The 14,587-nt window shown below is 39.7% G+C and overlaps 2 protein-coding genes across 8 annotated transcripts in view; one reads left to right on the plus strand and one right to left on the minus strand.

Annotated features, from left to right (window-relative positions):
* The window catches only part of BLVRA (biliverdin reductase A), a 76,341-nt gene extending 62,369 nt beyond the window's left edge, over positions 1-13,972 (minus strand). For both annotated transcript variants that reach the window (XM_055301342.1, XM_055301343.1), the window contains exon 1: positions 13,549-13,972. The gene's annotated coding sequence lies outside the window, so the exon portion shown is untranslated. The remainder of the gene's footprint in view (positions 1-13,548) is intronic.
* LOC129494437 (cytochrome c oxidase assembly factor 1 homolog) overlaps positions 1-14,587 on the plus strand; it is a 96,088-nt gene that overhangs the window by 10,432 nt on the left and 71,069 nt on the right. For 4 of the 6 annotated variants that reach the window (XM_055301352.1, XM_055301348.1, XM_055301350.1 and 1 more), the window contains exon 1: positions 14,107-14,173. The exons of 1 other annotated variant lie outside the window; for it this stretch is intronic. The gene's annotated coding sequence lies outside the window, so the exon portion shown is untranslated. Of the gene's footprint in view, positions 1-14,098; positions 14,174-14,587 lie in introns of those variants that run through there. One more of the 6 variants, XM_055301346.1, reaches the window with a different exon arrangement.

Here is a 14,587-nt window from a genome sequence, read left to right on the forward strand (position 1 = left end):
CTTATTTCATCAATGTTTTATAGTTTTCATAGTATAGTTTTCTTGGTTAGGTTTTTTTCCTAGGTATCTTATTATTTTGGGTGCAATTGTAACCGGGATTGTTTTCTTAATTTTTCTTTCTGTTAGTGTATAGAAATTTGACCAATATCTGTACATGGATTTTCTATGTTGCAGCTTTAATGAATTCATTTATATGTTGTAGTAAGTGTTTTTGGTGGAGTCTTTAGGGTTTTCTCTATATATCATGTCATCTGCAAAGAGAGGGAATTTGACTTCCTCCTTGCCAATTTGGATGTCTTTTCTTTTTTTCTTGTCTGATTTCCCTGGCTAGGACTTTCAATACTATGTTGAATGGAAGTGAGGAGAGGGGGCATCCCTGTCTTGTTCCTGACCATGGAGGAAAAGCTCTGTTTTTCCCTATTGAGAATGATGTTAGCTGTGGGTTTTTCATATATGGCCTTTATTAGGTTGAGGTATGTTCCCTTTAAACCTACTTTGTTGAGGGTATTTATCATGAATTAATGTTTTCCTTTGTTAAATGCTTTTTCTGTATTTATTGAAATGATCATATGGTTTCTATCCTACTCTTGATGTGATGTATCATGTTGTTTGATTTGCAAATGTTTTTTTAAGATTTTATTTATTTATTCATGAGAGACACAGAGAGAGGCAGGCAGAGACAAAGGTGGAGGGAGAAGCAGGCTCTATGCAGGGAGCCTGATGTGGGACTTGATCCCAGGACCGCAATATCAGGCCCTGAGCCAAAGGCAGGTGCCCAACCACTGAGCCACCCAGGTGTCCCTGATTTGCAAATATTGAACTACACTTACATACTGGGAATAAATCCCACTTTATCATAGTGAATGAGTTTTTAAATATACTGTTGGATTCAGTGTGGTAATATTTTATTGAAGATTTTTGCATCTATGTTCATTAGAGATATTGGCCTGTAGTTCTTTTTGTTGGGCCTTTATCTTTTTTTGCTATTAAGGTAATGCTGGTTTCAAAGAATGAATTTGGAAGTTTTCCTTCCTCTTTCATTGTCTGGAATAGTTTGAGAAGAATAGATATTAACTCTTCTTTAGAATATTGATAGAATTTGCATGTGAAGCTGTCGGTCCTGCACTTTTGTTTTTTGGGAGTTTTTTGATTAGTGATTCAGTAATCAAAATTGATGGTGTTTCCTTTATATGTAATTATCTTCTTTTCACTTGATACTTTTTTTCTTTATTGCTACAATTTGCAATTTAATTACAATCTCTCAATGTGGACCAGCTTTTGTTCACTTTTGGGGAAGGTTCTCCATATGTTCTGGATCTAGATATTTGTTTCCTTCCCTAGATTAGGGAAGTTTTCAGTTATTATTTCTTCAAATACATTTTCTTCCCTTTTTTCTCTCTTCTCTTCCGAGATTTCTATAATACAGATGTTATTACATTTGATGACATCACTGATTTCCCTAAGTCTATTCTTGTTTTGCATAATTATTTTTCTCTTCTTTGTTCAGTCTGATTACTTTCCATTACTCTGTCTTCTAGGTCATTAATTCATTCCTCTGCTTTTTCAAGCCTGCTATTCATTCCATCTAGCATATTTCTCATTTTGTTTATTGAACTCTTTATCTCTGCTATGTTACTCCTTATCTCTGTGTTAAGGTCTCACTGATGTCTTCCATTCTTTGCGGAGTATCTTTATGATCATTTTTTTTTTAAGATTTTATTTATTCATGAGAGACAGAAAGAGAGAGAGGCAGAGACACAGGCAGAGGGAGAAGCAGGCTCCATGCAGGGAGCCCGATGTGGGACTCAATCCCGGGACTCCAGGATCTGCCCTGGGCCAAAGGCAGGCGCTAAACCGCTGTGCCCCCAGGAGCTGCCCTGATCATTACTTTAAATTCTCTATCAGGCATGTTACTAATACCTGTTTCTCTTAGATCACTGGCCATGGCCTTGTCCTGTTCTTTCATTTGGGACAAATTCCTCTGTCTCCCCATTTTGTTTAAATTTCAGTGCTGTTTCTCTGCTAGGAAATTTGGCTATGTCTCTTGTTTTTTAGGGTAAGACTTTAGGAAAAGAGGTCCAGAAGTGCCCTGCAGTGTAATGTCCCCTATTTCCCAAGGCCTGGCACTTCTGGAGGTGTTTCCAATATGTGCTGTGTGTACTCTGCTATTGTGTCCTGACTGCTTTATCCTTCAGGCCTGTCATCTGCAGAGGTTCCCTTTGCCTGTTTTGGGCAGTATTTGGCCCCTGGACTGAATGTGGTAAGTTTTAACTAGGTATGCTCTGGTCTGCTTGTGAAATGAGACTTGGGACACTACCCCTGCAACTGAGGCATTTTCACAATTTTCTTATTCTTAATATTCTAAAAAATGCCACAGTTAACATTTATATGCATAGTTTTCTTATTTCTGCTTATAGAGTTTGCAAACCATTTTATTATCATGACGAACACTGAAAATATTATGCTAAGTGTAGGCCAGTCACAGAGACCTCATACCATTCTGTTACAAAATGTCTAGAATAGTTTACATCTATAAAGATAGGAAGTAGATTACTGATTGTCTGGGGCTGGGAAAATGAGTGAGGATTTGGGGGGATTTATAGTCAAAAGATGTAGAATTTCTTTTTGGGGTGATTAGAATGCTCTAAAATTAATTGTTCATGGCTGCACAATTCTGTAAATAAAGTACAAGCTAAAAATATAGTAAAAGGTACTGAATTGTACACTTTAAATGGGTAAATTACATGCACTTCAATAAAGGTGTTAAAACCAGATTTTGATTTATTAATCATGTCTGCTGCTTTTCTATTCTCCACCTCACTGATTTCTATTGTAATCCTCATCATTTCCTTCTTTTGATTTCACTTGGTCTGTAGGGGTTTTCCCTCTTTTATCTGTGAACTTAACTCACTTAATTCTTTATTTTTGATTTATAAGTGTTTAATGCTTTGAATTTTCTTTTGATCACTGCTTTACATGCATCCCAAAGGTTTCAATGTGTAGTGATTTTATTATTTTTAGTCTATAAATTTATTTTGTATTTTCTTTTATCAAATGTGTTTAATAGTCTTAAAATATAAATCTGGATTCTAAGGTGACAGTTTCTTCCCTTTCATTACATTGAAGATGTTTCATTTTCTTCTGACCTTCATCATTTTCTGAAGTAAAATCAGCCATCCTTCTTATACTTCTGTCCTTGTTCTCCCTTCTCTCTACTCTTAACATATTCTCCTCCCTTGATTTTTAGTACTTCTATCATGATATACTTAAGTGTGTTTTATGAAAGTCCTAGGGGATTGCTGAGCTTCCTGGCTCTGCCAGTGTTGTTGCTATTGTTTTAAATCAGATTAAGAAAGTTTATGCTAATGTTCCATTTTTTTGGGCTGATTTGGGAATATATTATTATATTTTCACCTATTTGTAGACATTTCTTTTTAGTGTGCCTTTATTGTCTATACGGATGTTATTCTGTTCCTTATTCCTTTTTTCTCACAGTAACCACTGGTTTGAAACCTCTCAGGAGCTTCCAGGGGAAAATCTGAAACTGGCTCCTATACAGGGGGTGGGAAAGAGAGCAAAGAAAGGTCTCTTTCGTAGGCCATTCCAGGTTAGTAGGTGGCAGCAAAATGAACTTATACACAAGATTTGTGTTTGGTGGCAGCAAGACAAGTAAGTCTCCATGCTGGCCTGCCAACTTTTGAGAGTCAATATAGAAGTCTTTTTTTTTTTTAAATATTTTATTCATTTATTCATGAGAGACAGAGAGAGAGGCAGAGACACAGGTAGAGGGTAAAGCAGGCTTCATGCAAGGAGCTCGATACGGGACTCAATCAGGCAATCAGGCCCTGGGCTGAAGGTGGCCCTAATCCGCTGAGCTACCCGGGCTGCCCAAATATAGGTCTTAACTAGGTTCAATCACATATACCGTGCAGTTGTTTTCAACACATCACTATCTCAAGGTTGTGTCCTGAGAGCAGCCTCTGGGAGTGGGAAAGGCAAACAGAACCCACATTCCAAGGACAGAAAGGGGATGAGGAGCCTCCTAGTGCCTGAGTCCAGCTCACAGGTCAACTGGCAGTCATGTCTTCTTGATGACCTTCTCCAACAAGAACTGTAAGACATTTACTTTTGTGATCCATTTGATTGCTCATGCATAAGTGAGATGAGCATTTCTAACCCATGAAAGAAGTAACCTAAGGATAACCTTCCTAATGTATCAGTACTAGAGCTCCCTCTTATGTTGTTTTCATAAAGTACTCCTCCCCTCACCATTGGATCTCGTTTTGCCTTCTCCATTCCTGACTGCTCAATTTGCTCTGCTTAGTCTTACTTCCAGCAGTTTCTTAATGTAAGCTTTGTCTTATCAGAGAACTTTCATCACTTAGAATTGAGAGTTCATAGGGCTCAGACTATTCTAGTCCTCCTCCTGTTACTTGGGACTGCAAGTCTGCAAACTTCATCCAGTTTTGGCTGTTCTCAGATATGTCTTGTGAGCATTTCTGAGAATACCTATAGTAATTTGGGGGCTCTCTAGCTTCCAGGGCTATCAGAAGACCCTCTCCTTTCTCTGCTCCCTTCTGTGTAGCTGCTGATAAATACTATGTGAGTGTGTTACTGTTGGAGGTTGAATTCTACACCTCAAATTTTAGTTTGTGGGAATACTTTATCACCTAATTTGTTATTGATATTATCTGTAGGTTTTTGGCTTCTCTACCTTATTCATCTGTTTCTTATGGAGGGCTTTTGGGAGATTAAAAACATATGGTACCACTTACCTTCCCAGAAGATATAAAGAGGAAAAACATATTATGGAAGTTTTTTTAAGTTGTTTTCATAGTTGAAATGTAGGTTTAAAAAAAAAAAAAAGAAATGTAGGTAAGAAAGTGGTTTAGAACATGAACTTTAGACTAGTTCAGCCTTGGATTGAAATCCCAGTTCTACTCTTTGGTATGTGATCTTTTGCTACTGATTTATTCTTAGTTTCTGATTTTTTATCTGTAGGAATGATGTTCAAAATTATTAATAATTGGCATGGTCCCGGTGCTGACTTAATCACAACACTAATTAAAATGGATAGCTTTGAAAAACTGGTTCAGCTCTATCAGTATCAGTTGGTGAAGAACAATACTGCTCATCTATAAAATAGAATTGTAATTATATGTCTTGCAGTTTTGTGAGCAATAAATGCAGTAAATGTTTGTAAAAGGAATTTGGCGCAGAGCCTATGACATAGTAAGCACTGAAAAAAAAAAGGTATTTATTATTACTATTATTTATCACCAGTTGGGAAGCACTAATATACTCTGTAAACTTTTCTTGGATGTTCTCTTGACTCTCTTAATCTTACCTGCTGTTGTCAAAGAGTACTCCATTCTCTGAGTTTTCATAAAACTTTAAAAAATCACCAATACAGCATTGATCACATTTTTATTGTACTTAGTGGTAGAAGAAGGAGGAATATTCAAAACAGAACAGAAGCTGTCTATAATGCCAGACCTCTGGTTTCTGGCTAATAGGATGTCTGATGGGTCTCAGAGATGGGACCTAGTTGTGCCTAAGTTTATTGTTGTAGGGTCTTCTGGTATCAGCTATTTATTAACTTGTACAAAAGTATTTTGGTATCTGGCAACCAAGAGGATCACACTGGTGTGCCTAGCTAAATTTAAGCTGTTAGTATATAGTTTGCATCTCTCTTTGTGGCTGGGAACTTCATCTGACCCAGATACAAACAATATTTGTAACAGGGTTAAAAACATGCATATAGATTAAAAAAAAAAAACACTTAAATTGGGATGGAAGGAATGGGGGAAGGTGGTCAGATAATGATCTCAGAGAAGGAGGGAATATTTTCAGAGAAAGTTTCCACAATAAATAACAGAGATTAGTAAGATTATCTGTGCCTTTGTAGTGGAAGAAAGGATCAAGGAAGATATACTGACAGTAAATTTTTAAAGCAAAATTTAAAGATTTTTTGTGGGACACCTGGGCAGCTCAGAAGCAGCTCATGGAGCCTGCTTCTCCCTCTGCCTGTGTCTCTGTCTCTCTTTCTGGGTCCCTCATGAATAGGTAAATAGAATCTTTAAACAAAAAACAACAACAACAACCCACATCTGATGGTCATGATTCATTTGTAAAATATTTGACAACATCATCTTCTAGAAGTAAGAGGGAAGAATTAGAGAATACAAATTTAAAGACAGCTGGTTTGCAATAACCTTGGTAGAAATTATCTTGGAAAATTTGACTACTAATGAAAAGATTCATGAGAAGTTTGAAAGTCTACGGTGAAGATGATGCTTTTCCACAAAATAACGATAGGTCATGATTCAAGCTGTATTTTAACTGAACTAACCGCATGCTTGCCACAAAATTATATAGATGGAGAACAGATTAGTGGTCGCCAGGGGTTACAAGGTGGCAGTGGAGGCAGGAAAGACAGGAATCGACTGGCTATGAAAGGGGTAGTACCAGGGATCCTTGATTGGGGGTGGTGGTTACATGAATCTAAACATGTGATAATATTGCACAGAAATACACACGTGTACACACATACACAAATGAGTGCGTGGAAAACTGGTGAAATCTGAATAAACTCTTGGATTATGCTAATATCAATTTACTTGTTTTTATATTATAGTATAGTTAACAAAAGAGGTTACCACTGGAGAAAACTGGGTCCTGGTACATAGGACATCCCTTTAGATTCTTTTTACAAGCTTCCTGTGAATCTACAATTATTTCAAAATAAAAAGGTTTTATTTATTTATTTAATTTTTTTTAAATTTAAATTCAATTTAGTTATGTTAACTGTGTAATAACTCCCTATTCTCTTAAGTGGTGGTGCTCCTCCACCTGGGTCATTTCCACTGAACCACTGGACTGTGAGGTCAACAACAGTAGCAGTAACAGGGCAGTTCATTCCAAATCCAGCACTGCAGTTTACCTTGCAAAAGGAGGCACTGACACAGCTATGGTGTCTAAAGATATAGGAATGAACTATCTGTGAAACATTTTCAGCCTATGGAGTGAAATTATTTTTTTGCAACATTTAAAGGTGCAAGACATTAAAAAAAAAAAAAAACCCTTGCTTTATCTTCCTGTCAGTACCCCCTCCCACCCCTGCAACAGGACTTGCTTTAGATTTCAGCTATGCAGAAAAATTTAGCTTATGCTTCCAAATTTTTAAATTTTGTTTAAGTTTTGCATTTTTGTTTAGTCTCATTAAAGTCCTATTTGTTTTGACCACAGAATTATATATATGTGTGTATATCAAAAGTGGTCTCAAAATATTTTTTTAAGAAAAAAAGCAAAAACAATATATTGCTGATAATCAGTTTGGACCAGTTTCTAAAGGTCATTAAAACAGAAGCAAATTAAAAAATATATATTAGTTTCAGGGGTAGACTTCAGTGATTAATCAGTTGCATATAGTTTTTGCACAGCAAAGGAAACAACCAACTAAACTAAAAGGCAACCTACAGAATGGGAGTAGATATTCTCAAATCATAAAGGGTTAATATCCAAAGACTATAAAGAACTAATCAAACTCAACACCAAAACCCAAAAAATCCAGTCAAGAAATGGGCATAAGACATGAACAGACATTTCTCCAAAGAAGATATACAAATGGCCAACAGACACATGAAAAAATGCTCACCATCATTCTGCATCAAGGAAATACAAATCAAAGCTACAATGAGATACCACCTCACACTGGTCAAAATGGCTAAAATTAACATTTTAGGAAACAAGATGTTGGCTCAGAGGGGGAACCCTCTTACACTGTTGGTGGGAATGCAAAACTGGTGCAGCTACTATGGAAAACAGTATGGAGGGTCCTTGAAAAGTTACAAATAGAGCTACCCTATGAAACCAGCAATTGCACTACCAGGTATTTATTCAAAGGGTACAAAAATCATGGATTTGAAGGGGCACATGCACCTCAAGGTTTATAGCAGCAAAATAAAAGTTTTAAAAAGTACTCCTATAGCATACTTGCAAGCTCACAATATGTACATATAATTTTAGAAATTAGTTCCTAATTTTCTTAACTGTATGCTTTGTGTCACAGTATTTCCACAGCTGGAAACGTTCTTCCTTTCCTTTGTCTAAATCCCCTATCATTTTAGGACATTTTCTAGGCAACTTTATCTAATTTTTTTTCCTTCTTCTTTTGTTGAGTAATTGCTGTCTTAAATATAACCTGACTCTCCCTAGATTTGCTTCTCTTCCCCTTATAAGTCAATGGTAGTTGCTGGGATACACAGCCTGTCTCCTAAGAGCTCCCTCAGGTGAAGAGCAGTTTCACCCATGGTTATATTCCTTTCCTAGAATGGCCAATATCCTATGACTAACCTCTTGCTTCTCAGAGCATCTCAGAGTTCATCCCACCTTCAAAAGTTTTAATGTTTGTAGGATCTGTAGTGATAACTCCCCTTTCATTCCTGTTAGTTAATTTTTGTTTTAATTAGTCTAGCTAGTAATTTATGGATCTTGTTGATATGTCAAAGATCTAGTCTTTAGTTTTGTAAATATAATGTTATTAGTCTTCTATTGCACTGATTTATGCTTTTATCTTTAGTATTTACTTCCGTCTACCTTTTTGGCCTTACTTGCTCTACCTTTCCCAGCTTCTTAAGGTAGAAACTTAGGTCATGAGTTATACATTTCTTCTTTTGAAAAACAAGTATTAAAGCTATGCATTACTATATAAATATCTACAAATATTTAGGGGTCTTCCAGATATTTTTCCATTACTTATTTCTGATTTAATTCTATCTTTGATAGGAAACCTAATGCATGATTTTAATCTTTTATAATTTATTAGGACTTGTTTCATAGTCTGGCTTATGATGTATTTTGGTGAACAAAGTGTGTATATTTAAAAAGAATGTGTATTCTACAGTTGTTGAGTGCAGTGTCCTATAAAGAAACAATTAGATCAAGGTAGGTGGTTGATAATGCTACAGCCTTTACTAAACTTTTATTTAGATCTCATACTAACTACTGAGAGAAGACTGTTTAAAGTTCCAACTGTTAAACAGAAAGCAAGAAGAGAAGCTCCAATTATAATTGTGAATTTGTCTATTTCTCTTCAGTTCTGTTAGTCTCAACTGTGGTGGGCAGCAGATGATGTCTCTTCAATTTTTGAGCTCTCAATAGCTCAAAAGTCAGCTCCACACATGTGTTTCAGGTGTCAGACAGAAATATAGGCATTTTATACACAGAATGTGGTCTTCTTCCTTTTTTACTTCTTTCTTTTGGGGATTTCCTTTCTTTGATGACCTCCTACTTTGCAATTGTTCTAGTAGTCCCAAACTCTGTCTTTTGGGACTGAGAATAACAACTGGGGTTTGCCCTCAGGCAAAACGCCATACAAATGGGAAATTCGCTGTCTCATTTCTTTTTTTTCATTTTTTTTATATAAATTAATTTTTATTGGTGTTCAATTTACCAACATACAGAATAACACCCAGTGCTCATCCCGTCAAGTGTCCCCCTCAGTGCCCGTCACCCATTCACCCCCACCCCCCGCCCTCCTCCCCCTCCACCACCCCTAGTTAAAAGCACTAATTCTCCTCCAGTGTATACCTTCTTGTGCTGTTCTTTTCAGGGAGTTATTTTTTCTACTTGGCCCAGAGTTTGCAGTTTTTACCTGTAGGAAGGTTGCTTCAATAGGAAGTACTTAGCTATTACTAGAAGAATCCTATTTATTTATTCATTTCTAATGTCTATAGAATCTGTGATTTCTTTTCTCTCATTTCTGATATTGGTAATTTGGTCTCCCAACCTCTTTTTTTTTTGATTGATCAGATCTGTAGCTAGATGTTTACCCATTTAACGTTTTAAAAGAAACACATTTTCTATTCAATTAATTTCCAAAAGTATCTATTTCCTTTGCTCCTACTTTTGTTTTCTTCCTCTTAATCCCTTAAAGTGGAAGCTTACATAATTTAGGTTTTCCATTTTTTCTAATATAAACATAAAAAGCAATAATTTTTCCCTCTAAGCGTCACTTGCTCTGTGTTCTACACTTTTGGATATGTTTTTATTTTTATTCAGTTCAAGATATTTATCCACTTCCTTGCGATTTCTTCTTTGACCCATAGGCTATTTTAAAATATGTTAATTTCAAAATATTTGGAGCTTTCTCAGAAACCTTACTATTATTAATTTCCAATTAAATTATATTATGTATTAAATATATTATAAATATAAGTTAATTATGTCACATATAATTGCATTATAGTCAGACAACATATTGAGTGATTTTAGTCTATATTTAAATTTGAGATTTGTTTTATGAACCCCATAAAAGAGAATATTCTATGCACTTAAACAAGATATTTTGCTTTTTACAAAGTGTTCTATAAATGTCAATAGGTCAAGTTGGCTGGTAATGTTTTTCAGTCTTCCATACACTTACTGTTTTGTCTAGTTCTATTAATTTCTGAGACATGAAGGTTAAAATCACCCACTGTAATTTTTTATTTTTCTAATTCTCTTTTCACTTTTGGTTTCACATTTATCAAACCTCTGCTACGCTGCATACAAGTTTAAGACTGTTATATCTCTTGATGACCTAATCTCTCTATCATCATAAAATGTTCCTATTTTCCACAACCAGCATATTTGGACAGACACAACTTTGATAACCAAACTATAGTAGATCCATGCAATTTACCACAATGTATAGAACAAGCATAGACTTTGGATTAAAGGTGATATTCTATAAAAGATAAAAAAGAACTTTTCCAGGGTTAAAAATCAGCATATCACAGGGGGAATTATTTATTTATTTATTTATTTATTTATTTATTTATTTATTTATTTATTTATTTATTTATTATTTATTTTCAAATCTTTTTTTTTTTATTGGAGTTCAATTTGCCAACATATAGCATAACACCCAGTGCTCATCCCATCAAGTGCCCCCCTCAGTGCCTGTCACCCCACCTCCCTTTCCACCACCCCTTGTTCGTTTCCCAGAGTTAGGAGTCGCTCATGTTCTGTCTCCCTATTACCCACACATTTTCTCTCCTTTCCACAGGGAGATTTCTTATAAACAACCTAGTCAGTATTCAATTTAATGACGATAGTATGTAAGATTAAGAAAGAACATTGATTCCAACCTAGCTAATGTGAATTTCATTAGTGTCTCTGAGGCAAATATTATCTAGTTTATACCTACTTTTATGAGAAGATGTAGGGGCATGCTCAATGCTTTGTGTCAAAATTTTTCCTATTCTCTTAGTAGCTGGGCACTTCCTTAATATGATAAAAGATTTACCTTAGTCTCCCAAGCCAGTAGCATACTTAATGGGAAAGTTCTAGAGATGTCCCGTTAAAGGTAGAATAAGACAAAGAAGCCTATACTATGTTCACTATTATTAAATATTTTTATTGGAAATAACTAGCCAATACAGTTAGATATGACAAATTAGTGGTATAAAATTTGGAAAGGGGATCCCTGGGTGGCGCAGCGGTTTGGCGCCTGCCTTTGGCCCAGGGCGCGATCCTGGAGACCCGGGATCGAATCCCACATCGGGCTCCCGGTGCATGGAGCCTGCTTCTCCCTCTGCCTGTTTCTCTGCCTCTCTCTCTCTCTCTGTACCTATCGTAAATAAATAAATAAATAAAAAACCTTAAAAAAAAAAATTTGGAAAGGATTTTGTCATCATCTCAATGACATGACTGTAATGATAGAAAATCTAAAAGATCCAACTCCAAACAATAAAATAACTTAGTTAGAATATTAATATGCAAAAATGATACTTTCGTGTATATGAACAACTACCATACGTAGAAACTCTAGTTTCATAGTTCTAGGCTGCTGCTGAGAGAGAAACTAGACACGGTGGTTCCATCCTGTTGCTGTTAAGTGCATTTCTTAAAGCAGCCATTTGACCATTTAATATCACCCCACAACTGACAGCACTCTAGTCAACCCTCTCTCATCTCTCCACCTCCTACCCCTGCCCTGGATCCTTAGAAGTTAACAGGTAGCAAAACAGATCCTTTCCTTATACATAGGAAAGAGAGAAAGAGAGAGAGAGAATCAGATAAGGATACTTGTGGCTCTAAGAAGTGGAATCCCTGTCTCAACAACAATAGCTAATAATTTTGGGCACTTACAACATTACTAGCGCTACCTAAACTCTAATCTTCACCTCTATCAGAAAATAAGGAAACGTATTAGATATCCCCATAAGAACTTCAGAAATAGGGTGAGCTCCAGGTTTAAACGACATGAGATTACACTTGACTAGTCCGGTCATGTAACACATCAAATTTAGGGGACCCACCAATGCTGAGACCGTACTTTTTTGGAGGAAAGGTACCTGGACTTCAAATTTACATGAAAAGAAAAAAAAAGTCAATAATGATGGTAATAGTGGCGATAATCATGTGGGAAACAAAGGCAGAAGGAAAATTAATTCCCTCCCTACTTGCAGCCCATTGACAAGTCCTTGAAACAGGCGGAGCGACATTCTTCTAGGGGCTCAGCGGCCCCCATGTTGGCTTTGCTAAGGGCAAAAGGGCAACCTTGGCCTGACCCGCCAGGACCCTGCAGGTCTTCTTTAACATATAAAAATTCCTTTGGAAACGTCCTTTATTTTTATTCTGGAGTCAAGATACATGTTAGCAACCATCTTCCAAGCACAGGACCTATGGATATGTATCTGGCGGGGAAGGGGGGAGGCGGAGGGTCTTATGACCAAGGTTTTCTTTTTTATCTTTTTTTTAAGATTTTATTTGTTTGGGATCCCTGGGTGGCGCAGCGGTTTGGCGCCTGCCTTTGGCCCAGGGCGCGATCTTGGAGGCTCAGGATCGAATCCCACATCGGGCTCCCGGTGCATGGAGCCTGCTTCTCCCTCTGCCTGTGTCTCTGCCTCTCTCTCTCTCTCTCTCTGTGTGTGTAACTATCATAAATAAATAAAAAAAAATTAAAAAAAATTTATTTGTTTATTCATGAGACACACACACACACACACACACACAGACAGGCAGAGACACAGGCAGAGGGAGAAGCAGGCTCTACGCAGGGAGCCTGATGAGGGACTCGATTCCTGGACCCCGGGGTCACGACCTGGGCGGAAGGTGGCGCTAAACCGCTGAGCCACCAGGGCGCCCTAAGGGTTTACTAGACAATAATATATGACCTTTTCCCAACAATAACCAACCCCTTCAAGGTCCCGGCAACCTTGTTTCCAGAATTCCTTTGAAACTTACAGACTTAGAGACTACCCCCCAAGCTGAAGGTGTATAATCACTACCCCTCACGACCCCATGCAGCTTTCCGTCCACAGGTCCTGTCAGTAGAGGTTTAATGAAAACCACCTCTTGGGGATCCCCGGGGGGCTCAGCGGTTGAGCACCCGCCTTCGGCCCAGGTCGTGACCCCGGGGTCACGGGATCGAGTCCCGCGTCGGGCTCCCTGCGTGGAGCCTGCTTCTCCCTCGGCCTGGGTCTCTGCCTCTGTGTGTGTCTCTATGAATAAATAAGTAAAATCTTAAAAAAAAAAAAACAAAAACAAACCCAAACCCACCTCTTTTGCACGGAAGTCCTCTCAAGAATTCTCCCTCAGCCGAGGGCTTCCCAGGCCGCCATCTTCCCTACGCGGTGACGGCAGGGGCGCTTTACATCCTTGGAACAAACGCACCAGGTAAAAATGCTGTGACCGTTCCTCGCGCTACTTAACTCAAGTCGTCTACGTTTTTCTTCTTCTTCTTCTTCTTCCCCTCGCATTCTCTGGAGCGCCGCAGGCATTTCACAGCGATTGGATGGATAAAAGACTGTCGTGCTGCCGGTGTGTCAGGCGGAGGCGGCGAGTGGGCCCGCGGGGGCTGCCGCAGGGGCGCGGCGGGCGGGCGGGACAGAAGGGCGGGCTCTGCGGGGCCCACCTCGCTCCCCGGGCGGGGCCGAGCCTTCCGCGGCGGCCTCGGCCCGCGACTCCGACCCGCGAGCCCGGCGTGCCCCGCCCCCGCCCCCGCCCCCGCCCGCGCGTCCGGACGCTCTAGCCCGCGGGGACGCCGCGCCGGAAGTCTCCGCTGCTCCTCGCGGGGCGGGGCGGGGCGGGGCGGGCCGGCCTGGGGGCGCGCGTACCCGCACTTCCGCTCCCGGAAGGAAGGAAGGCGCGCGCTTCCTGCGGCGCGCGGTTGCGGCCCGGAAAGGTCAGCGCCCCCGCGGCTCCGAGCCTCGCTTTCCTTTCACCCTCGGAGACGTTTGTCGCCGCAGCCTGCACGGCTGCGTGTGTGTGTGTGTGTGTGTGTGTGTGTGTGTGCGCGCGACGCGGCTGCCGGCGGGGGTCACCTCTCGGGGCTTGAGCCGTCGCGGGGGCGCCCCGCCTGCTGCCTGCGTGGTGTCGGGGCCCCTGTGGGCGCAGCGCCCGAGGGGGCTGCAGGGGGCTGCCAGGGGCTGCAGGGTGCCCCCCCCCCCGCGCCCGCCCCGGGGTTCGGGGCCGCCAGCAGCTGGCCTTGCCCTGCCCTGCCCTACCCTAACCCTGCCCTACCCTACTCTACCCTACCCTACTCTGCCCTGCCCCACCCTACCCAGCCCTGTCCTACCCTACCCTGCCTGGCCCTACC

Source organism: Nyctereutes procyonoides, unplaced genomic scaffold (assembly GCF_905146905.1).
Source record: "Nyctereutes procyonoides isolate TBG_1078 unplaced genomic scaffold, NYPRO_anot_genome, whole genome shotgun sequence".
NCBI classification, from domain to species: Eukaryota; Metazoa; Chordata; class Mammalia; order Carnivora; family Canidae; genus Nyctereutes; species Nyctereutes procyonoides.